The following is a 14,157-nucleotide window of genomic DNA, read 5'->3' on the forward strand; positions in this document are numbered from 1 at the left end:
AAACAGTGCAATTCTGGCAGAAATTATGTGACAATCCAATAGATTATAATAAAAAAGCAGGCTGGATGAAAGAGGTCAAAAATGTAACCAACAAATGCAAGATCTAATAAAAACACCAGAATTAATATGTGAAAGAGCAAAGAAAATTAAAAATTGGACTGCGCCAGGAGACGATGAACTGCATGGCTTTTGGCTTAAAGAACTAACAAGCCTTCATAAACAACTATCAAAACAGTTCAATCACATTATGAAAGGCGGTGATATTGAACAATGACTAACAACTGTCAAAACTCATCTCATCATGAAAGACCCAGCAAAAGGTGCAGTTCCAAGTAATTATAGACCGATCACCTGCCTGCCAACCATGTTCAAATTATTAACTGGAATAATAGCAGATGAAGTGATGCAACACTTATTAACTAACAAACAGCTTCCAGTTGAACAGAAAGGAAATTGCCCGAACACCAGAGGCACAAAAGAACAGCTGCTGATTGACAAAATGATTTTAGAAAATTGCAAGAGAAGAAAAACCAATCTAAGTGTTGCATGGATTGACTACAAGAAAGCCTTCGATTCATTGCCTCACACATGGATACTAAAATGTTTAGAAACAACTGGTGTCAGCAAAAACATTCAGATCTTTATTTTAAAAAGCAATGAGCATGTGGAGTACACAGTTAACAATCAATGGCGAGGCACTTGGACAGGTTAGCATTAGAAGAGGCATTTTCCAAGGGGACTCACTATCCCCTCTATTGTTTGTAATCACCATGACCCCACTTTCACAAATACTCAACAAAACAGGCCTCGGATACCAAACATCTAAAACATCCAGTCAAATCAACCATCTGCTGTACATGGACAATCTGAAGTTGTATGGAAAGTCCCAGTCAGAAATTGAATCACTGCTAAATACTGTCCGTATAATCAGTAGCGATATAGCAATGGAGTTTGGACTAGACAAGTGTGTTGCATTAATAATGAACAGAGGGAAAATAACAAAAAAAGAAGGAATAAAACTGCCCAATGGAAGCAACATCAAGAACTTGGAAGAGAAAGAACCTTACAAATACTTGGGCATTCTCCAGGCTGATAACATTGCACACACTGAAGTTAAAAGAAAAATGGGAAGTGAATACATCAGGAGAGTTAGAAAAACCCTCAAGTCCAAACTCAATGGCGGGAACACCATACAAGCCATAAACACCTGGGCTATACCTGTTATCAGATACACTACAGGAATAATAGACTGGACCCAGGCAGAGCTAGAGACGCTAGATCGTAAGACCAGGAAAATCATGACCATCAATCATGCTCTGCACCCCGCAGTGATGTCGATAGGCTCTACCTCCCTCGCAGCTCAGGTGGAAGAGGAATGCTGCAAGTCCATCAAACAGTAGAGGAGGAGAAAAGAGGCCTATATCAAGGACAGTGAAGAAGATGCACTTAAAATGGTCAAGAACGATAAACTATTCAACACCAATGAAACAAAGCAGGCCTACAAGAAAGAACAAGTCAAGAACCGAGCAGAAAAATGTTGAAATAAGCCCCTGCATGGTCAATATTTGCACAATATAAGTGGAAAATCAGACATCACCAAGACCTGGCAATGGCTTAAGAATGGCAACTTGAAGAAAGAAACTGAGGGTTTAATACTGGCTGCACAAGAACAGGCACTAAGAACAAATGCAATAAGAGCAAAAGTCAAAAAATCCACAACAAACAGCAAGTGCCGCCTTTGTAAAGAAGCAGATGAAACAGTGGACCACCTGATCAGCTGTTGTAAGAAGATTGCACAGACTGACTACAAACAAAGGCATGACAAGGTAGCAGGGATGATACACTGGAACATCTGCAAAAAATACAAGCTACCTGTAGCCAAGAATTGGTGGGACCATAAAATTGAAAAAGTTGAAGAAAATGAAGATGTAAAAATATTATGGGACTTCCAACTACAAACAGACAAACATCTGCCACACAATACACCAGATATCACTGTAGTTGAGAAGAAAGAAAAACAAGTCAAAATAATCGACATAGCGATACCAGGCGATAGCAGAATAGAAGAAAAAGAAATAGAGAAAATCACCAAATACAAAGATCTACAAATTGAAATTGAAAGGCTGTGGCAGAAAAAGACCCAAATAATCCCAGTGGTAATTGGCGCCCTGGGTGCAGTTCCAAAAGACCTTGAAGAGCATCTCAACACCATAGGGGCCACAGAAATCACCATCAGCCAATTACAAAAAGCAGCTTTACTGGGAACAGCCTATATTCTGCGACGATATCTATAACAACAGCAACAACATTGACAATAAAATTCAGCCATCCTAGGTCCTTGGGAAAGACTCGATGTCTGGATAAAACAAACCAGTCAATAACAGCTGTCTGACTGTGTAAATAAATAATAATTATAATTATTATTAATAATAATAATAATTATTATTATTATTCAAGATGGCAGCCACATGAACATCTGAGGAGCAAGTGGTCTAATTTTTGAACTGTCTAACCAATTTAAACCAAATTAGGTACAGTTGCAGTGAGTGACGCATAAGAAAACCTCAAGGGCATTGTTTGTGATGATGTCATCCACGCTGATCCAAGATGGCGGACGGACTAACTTTTAGGCTCAAGTGGGCTAACTTGTGAACCACTTAACCGATTCGAACCAAATTTACTACAGCTGTAGCGACACATAAGCATGTCCTAATGGTGTGGTGTGTGTGATGTCATTCACTTTAATTCAGGATGGTGGCCACATGAACATCTGAGGCACAAGTGCGCTACTTTGTGGACTGCCTAACCTATTTGAACCAAATTGGGTATGTTTGCAGTGAGTGACACACACAGACACCTTGATGGCAAAGCTTGTGATGATGTCATCCAATCCGATTTAAGATGGCAGACGCATACACTTTTGAGGCCAAAGAGGGCTAACTTGTGGACTGCTTAACCGATTTGAACCAAATTTGCTGCAGCTGTAGGGACACATAGGGACACCTCAATGGCATAGTTTGTGATGATGTCATCTACCCCAATCCAATGATGGTGGACGCGTGAACATCTGAGGTTCAAGTGGGCTAACTTGTGTACTGTCTAACTGATCGGAACCAAATTACGTACAGTTGTAGTGAGTGATACATAGGGACACCTCAGTGGTGTAATTTGTGATGATGCTATCCACCCTGACCCAAGATGGTGGAAGCATAAAGCTTTGAGACTCAAGTGAGCTAACTTGTGAACCGCTTAACCAATTTGAACCAAATTTGCTACAGATGTAGAGACACATAGGGTTTTCCAAGTGGTATAGAAATCGAATAAATAAATAAATAATAAATGGTGTGGTGTGGTGTGTGATGATATCATCCACACCAATTCAAGATAGTGGCCACGTGAACTTAGGTGCAAGCGGGCTAATTTGTGGGCTGTCTAACCAAATTAAGCCAAATTAGGCACAGTTGCAGTGAGTGACACATAGAGACACCTCAACGGCTATCTGGTTGACTGGGTAGTTTGTCGTGATATCACCCAACCCAACCCAAGATGGCAGATGCATAAACTTTTGAGGCACAAGTGCACTAACTTGAGGACTGTCTAGCCAATTTGATCCAAATTTGGAACAGTTGTAGTGCGTGACACACAGGGACACCTCAATGGTGCAGTTTGTAGTGATGACATCCACTCCAATCCAAGATAGCAGACATATGAATATTTGAGGCACAAGAGATCGAACTTGTGGACCTTGATTTGCACCAGATTTAGTCCAGATGAAGAGACAGTGAAAGGAAAGTAGGCTGATTAGTTCTTGCTAGATCAACTTGTTTATAAAGTGTTTTAAGCCAGCTTTGGGGAATACAGCCAAAAATATCAATATGGGTGAACAATGAAGTGAGAGGTTTTACTCACCAGTGAACATTAGATTTGAACAATTCAGAAGGAATTGACCTGGAGCCTTCTCAGATTTTAACTGTGCTATAAAATTGAATATCTCCGGCTCTGAGACTGGTTTCTACTCAGGCAGCCCTTCAGTGGGGAACTCTGATTTAACATTCTGAATAGGGAACCGGCTGGACGGCACACTTTACCTTTAATTCTCTTGCAGAACCATTACAAGTGGGGGGAAATGTTCCCATGTGATTTCAGGAATCGTTTGCTATGTCATAACCAGTAAGTGTTGCTGTGATCATTTGCCAACACTTTACTGTTCTTATTTATTGTGGCCACTATCAATATTTGCCAGCCATTTTTTTCTGCTGTTTTCTTTCTTGGTTAAGAGATTCTTATAATTTTTCCTCAGCTGAACATGGGTATGTGGTAATACTTTGACACTAGAAGCTCTGTATTGCTAATATTGATCATGAACATTCCTCTTCAGTTTTATACAAAGCGGCAGCCCTCCCCTTAGCCCAGATTAGCGGAGCGAGCGCTCCGCTAACCCCGGAATTTTGGTCGTGTGTTGCCATGGCATGGCTCTGCACTGTGGCAAAACACAAGTAGACCCCTGGCAGAGAGCCTAATGCAGCCTCCCGGCTCAGGGGTCTCTCCAGCATGCTCTGCGCACTTGCGTGACACCGTGTGGCCCCTGATCCCTTGCCAGCTCTGTGACAGAGCCGTCAATTGGTTCGGCCGCCCAGGGCTACTTCCCTCATCCTCTGCGGGGAGAGCGGCTTAAGCCCGCTCTCCCCGCAGAACGCTATCTGGCGGGTCTCACTGATGGTGAGACCCGCCTCAATCTCTATCAAACTAACGATTTCCCCTTATTGAGTTGAAACATCCAATTGACTGGGTAATAGTCAAATGTTTATAGAGAACTACAATCACGGTGTCGTAAGCTACTAATGCTGAGACTAATGAATCACTTTCTATGGCTTTAATGATAAAAGATCAGGACATTTTAGTAGAGCATATTGTCAAGTTTAAATGACCACCTAAGTCTCCTTGAATTGATATTTCCAAGAGCTTTAAGATAGGCTCACAATACTTTTTGTGGAAAGGGAAGACTGGCACGTTCATTCTTAATTCCAGTGGTCTGCTGATGGTCACTAAAGACCTGGGTATTTATTGTTAAGCTACTGACAGTCATTTGACTTGGAGATTACTATCTCATCAATAGATCAACTTCCTGCTAGAGTGCTGTAAGTATATTTGCCAGTAAGGTCTCCACAAGTGGAGCCATGTAAGTGTCTCAAGCGACTCCTCAATTTAAACTGAAATCATGTAAAACCTGCAGCATTGATAATATTGTCTTTAGAGTTTCTCAGCTTTACTCCAAAGTCCTCATCATTTCCTCCTGCTTTATTAGACTTAGAGGAATAAAAGATATAATCCGTTCAAGCATTGAAATCTCCAGCCATGACCACGTAAGCTGATGGGTGTTGAATTCCTGACTTCAATAGACATTGTTCTTGATTAGTCCAGCAGGTCCCCTTACAATTTTTTGAATTCCCCCCCTGAGTTTGTCCACCACGGCTGCAAGCAGCTGCAGCAGGCACACGATCATGTAGCCCGGTGTTTGGGCACACTCGCGGCCAAAACCTGGGTGAAGTGGTGGGCTACCTAAGAGGCCAAAAAATTGTCTCTATGTGTCACTCACTGCAACTGTGCCTAATTTGGCTTAATTTGGTTAGACAGCCCACAAATTAGCCCGCTTGCACCTAAGTTCACGTGGCCACTATCTTGAATTGGTGTGGATGATATCATCACACACCACACCACACCATTTATTATTTATTTATTTATTCGATTTCTATACCACTTGGAAAACCCTATGTGTCTCTACATCTGTAGCAAATTTGGTTCAAATTGGTTAAGCGGTTCACAAGTTAGCTCACTTGAGTCTCAAAGCTTTATGCTTCCACCATCTTGGGTCAGGGTGGATAGCATCATCACAAATTACACCACTGAGGTGTCCCTATGTATCACTCACTACAACTGTACGTAATTTGGTTCCGATCAGTTAGACAGTACACAAGTTAGCCCACTTGAACCTCAGATGTTCACGCGTCCACCATCATTGGATTGGGGTAGATGACATCATCACAAACTATGCCATTGAGGTGTCCCTATGTGTCCCTACAGCTGCAGCAAATTTGGTTCAAATCGGTTAAGCAGTCCACAAGTTAGCCCTCTTTGGCCTCAAAAGTGTATGCGTCTGCCATCTTAAATCGGATTGGATGACATCATCACAAGCTTTGCCATCAAGGTGTCTGTGTGTGTCACTCACTGCAAACATACCCAATTTGGTTCAAATAGGTTAGGCAGTCCACAAAGTAGCGCACTTGTGCCTCAGATGTTCATGTGGCCACCATCCTGAATTAAAGTGAATGACATCACACACACCACACCATTAGGACATGCTTATGTGTCGCTACAGCTGTAGTAAATTTGGTTCGAATCGGTTAAGTGGTTCACAAGTTAGCCCACTTGAGCCTAAAAGTTAGTCCGTCCGCCATCTTGGATCAGCGTGGATGACATCATCACAAACAATGCCCTTGAGGTTTTCTTATGCGTCACTCACTGCAACTGTACCTAATTTGGTTTAAATTGGTTAGACAGTTCAAAAATTAGACCACTTGCTCCTCAGATGTTCATGTGGCTGCCATCTTGAATAATAATAATAATTATTATTATTATTATTAATAATTATAATTATTATTTATTTACACAGTCAGACAGCTGTTATTGACTGGTTTGTTTTATCCAGACATCGAGTCTTTCCCAAGGACCTAGGATGGCTGAATTTTATTGTCAATGTTGTTGCTGTTGTTATAGATATCGTCGCAGAATATAGGCTGTTCCCAGTAAAGCTGCTTTTTGTAATTGGCTGATGGTGATTTCTGTGGCCCCTATGGTGTTGAGATGCTCTTCAAGGTCTTTTGGAACTGCACCCAGGGCGCCAATTACCACTGGGATTATTTGGGTCTTTTTCTGCCACAGCCTTTCAATTTCAATTTGTAGATCTTTGTATTTGGTGATTTTCTCTATTTCTTTTTCTTCTATTCTGCTATCGCCTGGTATCGCTATGTCGATTATTTTGACTTGTTTTTCTTTCTTCTCAACTACAGTGATATCTGGTGTATTGTGTGGCAGATGTTTGTCTGTTTGTAGTTGGAAGTCCCATAATATTTTTACATCTTCATTTTCTTCAACTTTTTCAATTTTATGGTCCCACCAATTCTTGGCTACAGGTAGCTTGTATTTTTTGCAGATGTTCCAGTGTATCATCCCTGCTACCTTGTCATGCCTTTGTTTGTAGTCAGTCTGTGCAATCTTCTTACAACAGCTGATCAGGTGGTCCACTGTTTCATCTGCTTCTTTACAAAGGCGGCACTTGCTGTTTGTTGTGGATTTTTTGACTTTTGCTCTTATTGCATTTGTTCTTAGTGCCTGTTCTTGTGCAGCCAGTATTAAACCCTCAGTTTCTTTCTTCAAGTTGCCATTCTTAAGCCATTGCCAGGTCTTGGTGATGTCTGATTTTCCACTTATATTGTGCAAATATTGACCATGCAGGGGCTTATTTCAACATTTTTCTGCTCGGTTCTTGACTTGTTCTTTCTTGTAGGCCTGCTTTGTTTCATTGGTGTTGAATAGTTTATCGTTCTTGACCATTTTAAGTGCATCTTCTTCACTGTCCTTGATATAGGCCTCTTTTCTCCTCCTCTACTGTTTGATGGACTTGCAGCATTCCTCTTCCACCTGAGCTGCGAGGGAGGTAGAGCCTATCGACATCACTGCGGGGTGCAGAGCATGATTGATGGTCATGATTTTCCTGGTCTTACGATCTAGCGTCTCTAGCTCTGCCTGGGTCCAGTCTATTATTCCTGTAGTGTATCTGATAACAGGTATAGCCCAGGTGTTTATGGCTTGTATGGTGTTCCCGCCATTGAGTTTGGACTTGAGGGTTTTTCTAACTCTCCTGATGTATTCACTTCCCATTTTTCTTTTAACTTCAGTGTGTGCAATGTTATCAGCCTGGAGAATGCCCAAGTATTTGTAAGGTTCTTTCTCTTCCAAGTTCTTGATGTTGCTTCCATTGGGCAGTTTTATTCCTTCTTTTTTTGTTATTTTCCCTCTGTTCATTATTAATGCAACACACTTGTCTAGTCCAAACTCCATTGCTATATCGCTACTGATTATACGGACAGTATTTAGCAGTGATTCAATTTCTGACTGGGACTTTCCATACAACTTCAGATTGTCCATGTACAGCAGATGGTTGATTTGACTGGATGTTTTAGATGTTTGGTATCCGAGGCCTGTTTTGTTGAGTATTTGTGAAAGTGGGGTCATGGTGATTACAAACAATAGAGGGGATAGTGAGTCCCCTTGGAAAATGCCTCTTCTAATGCTAACCTGTCCAAGTGCCTCGCCATTGATTGTTAACTGTGTACTCCACATGCTCATTGCTTTTTAAAATAAAGATCTGAATGTTTTTGCTGACACCAGTTGTTTCTAAACATTTTAGTATCCATGTGTGAGGCAATGAATCGAAGGCTTTCTTGTAGTCAATCCATGCAACACTTAGATTGGTTTTTCTTCTCTTGCAATTTTCTAAAATCATTTTGTCAATCAGCAGCTGTTCTTTTGTGCCTCTGGTGTTCGGGCAATTTCCTTTCTGTTCAACTGGAAGCTGTTTGTTAGTTAATAAGTGTTGCATCACTTCATCTGCTATTATTCCAGTTAATAATTTGAACATGGTTGGCAGGCAGGTGATCGGTCTATAATTACTTGGAACTGCACCTTTTGCTGGGTCTTTCATGATGAGATGAGTTTTGACAGTTGTTAGTCATTGTTCAATATCACCGCCTTTCATAATGTGATTGAACTGTTTTGATAGTTGTTTATGAAGGCTTGTTAGTTCTTTAAGCCAAAAGCCATGCAGTTCATCGTCTCCTGGCGCAGTCCAATTTTTAATTTTCTTTGCTCTTTCACATATTAATTCTGGTGTTTTTATTAGATCTTGCATTTGTTGGTTACATTTTTGACCTCTTTCATCCAGCCTGCTTTTTTATTATAATCTATTGGATTGTCACATAATTTCTGCCAGAATTGCACTGTTTCTTCTTTATTTGGTGTTTCTAGGTTTCTTGCAGTTTCTCCTTCTATGCTTTGGTAGAAACGTCTCTGATTCAACTGGAATTGGAGATTCTGCCTGTGTTGTGTAATTCTGGCTTCATATCTGCTAATCTTCTTTGACACTGCTGTTATTTGCTGCTTCATTATTTCCAGGACTTCTCTAATTTTCCTTGAATCTAGGTGGTATTTTTGGATCAGATACTGTTTGGTGTTTTCATTCTTCAGCTTCTTGTCTTTCATATCTTTCAATTTACTAGCATCTGATCTAAGCCTGGTGATTTTATTTTCTAATCTAATCTTCCATTGAGGTGATCTACTGCTTTCTTTTTTGACAGGTCCACTGATCTTATATCCGAGCTCTTGTGTTGTTATTGTTGCTGCACTGTACATTAGTTGGTTTGTTTCTTGCAAATTCTTGGTTGTTATTTCTGCAAGTGCAGCATTGACATCTTTTAATGCCTGAGCAAGTTGTTTTTTGGCAACTGTTTTTAGAGCTGGAAGTCGAACCCTGGTGGTTGTTTGGTTCATGTGCTCAGTTATTTTTTGCTTTAGTTCTTGTTGCTTTTCTGTTAAACGGCATTCGGATTTTTGAGGTGAAGGCAAAGGGGAGGTTTCCTGTTTTTGATTTTGAAACAGTTCAGCAACAGTGGCATCCTCGATTTCCAACACCTCCTCCACCTGCGCCTGAGCAACTTTTTCAATTGGTGATAATTCTTCTTCCATATCTTTAGCCTGTGTTGCTCTTTGCAGTTCTTCCAGCTCAACTCCTGTGAATACTTTATTTCTAATTATGAATCTTCTCTGGTCTGCTAGCCTTTGTTCTGTTATTTCTGTGTCTGGATGCTTCTCTTTCCAAATTTGGTACATTCTTTTAAAATAACCTCTTCTAGTTGGACTATACTTGTAATAGCAGATCATTATTTCCTTGTTGGCATTTTTCGTATTTTATTTTTTTTCCGGTTAAGCGACATTTCTTCCAGTAACTTTGCTGTCTCCAGCCCTGGTTGCTCAACTGAAGATCCTGAGTCCTGTTGCCCACTTGCCACCAGATGTCCAGGGACTATAGCATCTGGCGCAGTCCTTGTTGACCCAGGCGACGACCGATCCGGTATAGATTTATTAAAGTTATGTATCACCATATTGTTGATGGGAGAGGCACTCTTTGGCTCCTCTGGTGAGACCAGTCCAGTATGCTTGGACCTCTGGCATAGCTCTCACCTTCATCAGAGCACACAAGCCCCACAACCACGCCAAGGTAGTGCCTCACTGGGGGATGATGATGATAATGATGAATATTTTATACTGCCCAAAACCTACATCTCTGGGCAGTTTACAGCAAGATTAAAAAGTAAAACATTAATTAAAAACAAAAATTAAAAGCCAGAAATTTAAAACACAATTTAAAATTTTAAAACAATATTCTAAAAACATTAAAACAATCAAAACAATATCAGTTAAAAGTCTGGTGAAGAGATGCATCTTTAAAGACTTTTTAAAAGTTGTCAGAGATGGGGAGGCTCTTATTTCACCAGGGAGTGTATTCCAAAGCCTCAGGGCAGCAACGGAGAAGGCCCGTCCCTGAGTAGCCACCAGACGAGCCGGTGGCAAATGCAGATGCACCTCTCCTGATGATCTCAACAGGCAGTGGGGTTCATGATGAAGACGTTCTCTTACCCAGGGCCCAAGCTGTTTAGGGATTTATAGGTTATGACCAACACCTTGAATTTTGCCCAGAAATATATCGGCAGGCAGTGTAACTCGTTCAACACGGGAGTAATATGTTCTCTCCTAGATGACCCAGAGACCAGCCTGGCTGCCACATTCTGGACCAACTGTAGTTTCCGGATTACGTACAAGGGCAGCCCCACATAGAGCGCATTGCACTAATCCAGTCTGGAGGTTACCAGCAGATGTACTACTGTTTTGAGGTTGTCTATCTCAATATGCCAGCTGCGTCCACAGAAATGGACGCAGCTGGCATATCAACCAAAGCTGATAGAAGGCACTTCTGGCCACTGCCTCAACCTGGGACACCGAGGAGAGACTTGGATCCAGAAGCACCCCTAGACTGCGTACTTGTTTCTTCTAGGGAAGTGTGACCCCATCCAGAACAGGCAGATCAAAATCGTCTCTCGAGTTCCGACCCTGCACAATGAGTACCTCCGTCTTATCTGGATTCAGTCTCAGTTTGTTATCCTTCCTCCAGCCCATTACTGCCTCCAGGCAGGCATTTAGGGAGGTTATGCCCTCTCCTGATGATGCCGACATGGAGAAAAAAATTGGGTGTCATCAGCATACTGATAGCACCCTGCACCAAATCTCCTGATGATCTCTCCCAGCGGTTTCATGTAGATGTTAAACAACATCAGAGACAATACGGAGCCCTGAGGGACACCGTACCGAAGTTCAGATTTTGAGAAACAACAGTCTCCAAGAGATACCATCTGGAACCTGCCCGAGAGGTAGGAATGGAACCACTGCAGAGCAGTGCCTCCCACCCCCAACCCCCTCAGACGCTCCAGAAGGATACTATGGTCAATAGTATCGAAAGCCGCCGAGAGGTCCAAAAGGACCAACAGAGTCACACTTCCTCTGTCCATTCCCAATTGGAGATCATCCATCAGGCCGACCAAGGCAGTCTCCAACCCATAGCAAGCCTGGAAGCCAGTTTGAAATGGGTCTAGATAATCAGTTTCCTCCAAGACCATCTGGAGCTGGGAGGCCAGCACCCTCTCAATCACCTTGCCCAGCCACGGAAGGTTGGAGACAGGCCTGTAGTTACTCAGCTCTGAGGGATCCAAGCTAGGCTTCTTCAGAAGCGGTCTAATAATTGCCTCCTTAAGACTAGGAGGCATCTTACCTTCCCTCAGAGATGCATTTATGATCTCTACCAGGTCTTCTACAACAACCCCCCTGCCTGATAGTATAAGCCTTGTCGGGCAAGGGTCAACAGGACAGGTGGTGGGCCGCACCGTTCCAGTCAGTTTGTCCACATCCTCAGGAGTCACAAACTGGAACTGATCCAACCTAACCACGTAAGAGGAGTCGCTGGATACCTCCACAGCAGATACTGAAGTAAGTGTGGAGACAAAATCCAAGTCGGCCTGAATACGAGAGATTCTTTCCACTAAGAATTCATTAAACACATCACAGCGGGTAATCGATGGTTTCAGATTCCGATTCAAGGGAGGAGCGGCACATACTATTCCTCTCACAACCATGAACAACTCCGCTGGACGTGAACTTGTGGATACAATACAGGTAGAAATGAATCGCTTCCTTGCCGCACATATCACCTGAGCAGTTCTATCACATGAGTTCTATGTTGCAATCTGTCAGATTCAAGCCGAGTCTTTCTCCACCTGCGCTCTAGTTGTCTACATCGCTGCTTCAGCCCCTGTAGTTCTTTCGTATACCAAGGGGCCAGTTTTGAAGCGGGTCGGAGAGGATGCTTAGGAGCGATCATGTCTACTGCCCCGGTGAGTTTGCTGTTCCAGTTCTCCACTAGGACATCAACAGGATCACCGGCAGAGCCAACACTGATTCCCTCCAAGGCTTCTTGAAATCCTATGGGATCCAATAACCTTCTTGGGCGGACCATCCTAATAGGTCCCTCGCCCTTGCGAAGGTGGGGTATGACTGTGAATCCAACCTTAACCAGATGGTGGCCCATCAATGACAATGGGGAAATTACAGGAGTCCCCACCCACAGAACACCACCCTGATCAGAGTGAAAGACCAAATCAAGCGTGTGACTTGCAATGTGTGTCGGTCTCGAGACCACCTGAGATAAGCCCATAGTCGTCATGGCCGCTATGAACTCCTGTGCCGCCCCGGCCAAATTGATCCCGAAATGAACATTGAAGTCGCCCAGCACCACAAGCCTAGGCGACTCCAATACCAAACCCGAATTGGAGTGGATGACATCATTCATTCTTTCATTCATTCATTCATCCATCCGATTTCTTCCAAAAATGGCTCAGGGAGGTTTGCACGGAGAAATAACAAACAAATAAGATGGAACCCTGTCCCCAAAGGGCTCACAATCTAAAAAGCAACACAAGATAGACACCAGCAACAGTCACTGGAGGTACTGTGCTGAGGTGAATAGGGCCAGTTACTTTCCCCCTGCTAAATAAAGAGAATCACCACGTTAAAATGTGACTCTGCCAAGTTAGCAGGGGGATGCCATTTGGATGCCATTTGGAAATCCCTGTGTCTCAACAGCTGTAGCAAATTTGGTTCAAAGTGGTTAGGCGGTTCACATGTTAGCCCAAATGTGCCTAAAGGTTTACGTGTCCTCCATCCTTGATTGGGGGGATGACATCATCTCAGACTATGCTGTTGAGATGTTCCTATGTGTCCCTACAACTCTACCCAATCTGGTTCATATTGGTCCAGGTGTTGCGAAGTTGATGGGAGGGGGGGAACACACGGATGGACAAACACACACACACAGACACAGAATGCCGGGTGATGTCATAAGCCTACTGGAAAGTAGGCTAAAAAGGTTCTAAACTAGATCCTTAAAATTATAAACATATAAGTCTCCTGTCAATAACTGGCAATCTGTTGGAGATTCAGCTCCGCATGGCATCAACCTTTTGCACCAGTAACCCTAATGTCAACTAGGGCATTGGGAGTAGAGATAGTCAGTCAGGGTCTCCTACTCTTTCCTGATGATCTCTGCCGCTATGGCCCCTCAGTTGATTGAATGTACTCAGAAACTTCCTGGGAGTGACTTCCTCCTTCTCCACAGAATGCTTCTAGCTTGCTCGCTCAGCACCATGTTTCTATAGGTCTCTCACTGACCAACATGTAGCCAGAACCTAGACATAGGTTCATTTCATTGTAGGTCATTTCCTCCAACACAAACTCTATGCCATATATCTTAATTAAAAATTAGTTGAGGGGTGAAGTGAATAACATCTTTAGTACTGAACAAACTGCATTCTGAAGGGGCCACTCCACTTTAGATCATGCTACTGAAAGTTTCTGGAATGTAGGGGGTTGCCCACAACCCATATTAGCATGCTGGTGTCTACCTTATTTTCCTGTTTAAATTATGAGCCCTTTGGG

The sequence above is a fragment of the Hemicordylus capensis genome, chromosome 1 (genome assembly GCF_027244095.1).
Source record: "Hemicordylus capensis ecotype Gifberg chromosome 1, rHemCap1.1.pri, whole genome shotgun sequence".
NCBI lineage: Eukaryota > Metazoa > Chordata > Lepidosauria > Squamata > Cordylidae > Hemicordylus > Hemicordylus capensis.